The following is a 2,194-nucleotide window of genomic DNA, read 5'->3' as shown; positions in this document are numbered from 1 at the left end:
GAAACCAAAGTATTTGGGTTCCGGGGGAAGTATGGTTGCAAAGCTGAAACTTAAAGGAATTGACGGAAGGGCACCACCAGGAGTGGAGCCTGCGGCTTAATTTGACTCAACACGGGAAAACTTACCCGGCCCGGACACTGGGAGGATTGACAGATTGAGAGCTCTTTCTTGATTCGGTGGATGGTGGTGCATGGCCGTTCTTAGTTGGTGGAGCGATTTGTCTGGTTAATTCCGATAACGAACGAGACTCTAGCCTATTAAATAGGTGCGGGGTTCCCAGCACCTTACAACCTTCTTAGAGGGACAAGCGGCTCCTAGCCGCACGAAACAGAGCAATAACAGGTCTGTGATGCCCTTAGATGTCCGGGGCCGCACGCGCGCTACACTGAAGGAAGCAGCGTGTCTTTATCCCTGTCTGAAAAGACTGGGTAACCCGTGGAACTTCTTTCGTGATTGGGATAGGGGCTTGCAATTGTTCCCCTTGAACGAGGAATTCCCAGTAAGCGCGAGTCATAAGCTCGCGTTGATTACGTCCCTGCCCTTTGTACACACCGCCCGTCGCTACTACCGATTGAATGATTTAGTGAGGTCTTCGGACCGATGTCCGGCGCGGCCTTTCGGTTGCGCCGGTCTGTTGGAAAGATGACCAAACTTGATCATTTAGAGGAAGTAAAAGTCGTAACAAGGTTTCCGTAGGTGAACCTGCGGAAGGATCATTAACGGATTGTGAAGGGTGAGCGCCTCAGCTGCGTCTGCGCCCGACACTTTCTGCCGCTGACCCCGTTTGGACGCGGGGTCGGCTTTTCCCCACGGGGCTGCCTGAATGTGGAGCGGCACCCCGTGACAAATTGTTGCGCCCAGCGGACGCCAACACCGCGACCTTGGACGGTCGGCCAGGTGGCGGACGCGGGTACAAACGGCGCAACGCACTCATAGGTCGGCTTTCGACCCGCCACTGCACCGTGGCTCGAAGCGCTCGAAATGCGCGACCCGACCGCTGCGGGACCGCCTAGTACTGTAAACAGGAGCGGCGGAGCGCGAACGGCGAGTCGTGGTTACGTCGGTAGAAGGCGAGGCTGCGCGTTCCCGAAACGCCAGCCGAGTGCCCTCCCGACCGTTCGAGCGTGCAAGAACGAGACCCGACAATCGCGCGGCGACTGCCAAGTACGAGAGGAACGGCACAAGCGTCGGCGGTCGGTCAAGGAACTGGCGATGTGACGGGTCCGCTGTGCACCAGTGCATACCGTCCCGCCGTCCGCGGCAAGCGCCTCCGCGTCCTCGGGTGACGGAGGCTGCCGGTCGGTTCTTGCAGGCGAGGGATCTCGCTGGCACCGGTTCGCGTTGACGCGCGGCCGGTCATGGCACGGCGATGCGACGGCCGAGGTGCGCAGTACTCGATGGAGGAACCGCACGCTCCGATGACCGTCCCGCCCTCCGCGGCGTATGCGTACCGACCGTAATGGTTGCAGCAGCGCCGGCCGGCTTTTGAATTCGCCACACGAAACACGGTGCGAGATCGCGGTTAGGGGAGCGTCGACGTTGCCAGGCGTTTTGCTTGCTGCCGAGGGAAAGGCGGCACGGCCACGTCGCGCTCGTCGCGATTAGCGGGTCTGCGCGCTTTGGGAAGGTGCCGCAACGACTTGCCGAAAGAGGAAGCACGGAAGAACGAGGGACTTGGACGTCCCGACAATTGAACGCACTTGCGGCCAGGCCCTTGCTGGCTTCGTTCTTCCGCCTCGAGTAGGCTCGTACGCGGCTCCGGCGCCGAAAGTGGTCCTTGGCACCGACTTCGGTGGACGTGGGAAGTGCCGCGCAAGTACGGCGCGCCTGGCTCCACCTGTTGGCTAAAGTAGGCAGCCGGATCGGCATTTTGGTGTGCGGTGGCAAACCGTGGATGCGAAAAAAGCTTGTGCGATTTCGTGGAACAAAAAGCGGGGGTCCCCCTTTTTATGCGGAGGAGACCGACCCGCCTGCCGTGGTGAACCGCGACGCCACGGTAAAAACGGGAGAGGCTTGTCGATGGGACCGTGCATCCCGCGCTCCACGGAGGCCGGGAGGCGGCCGCCCGAGGAAATGTGTAGCCGTCGAGGCCCGCATCTGCGTGCACTCTTATCCAAATGGGTGTACCGCAGGCATTTTCTGGTTAGGCGGGCCAATGAGAGCGAGCACACAACGATACCTACGGGTCCGGCTT

This window comes from Rhipicephalus microplus, unplaced genomic scaffold, assembly GCF_043290135.1.
Source record: "Rhipicephalus microplus isolate Deutch F79 unplaced genomic scaffold, USDA_Rmic scaffold_960, whole genome shotgun sequence".
Taxonomy (NCBI): Eukaryota; Metazoa; Arthropoda; class Arachnida; order Ixodida; family Ixodidae; genus Rhipicephalus; species Rhipicephalus microplus.
Note: the sequence above shows the minus strand (reverse complement) of the source record.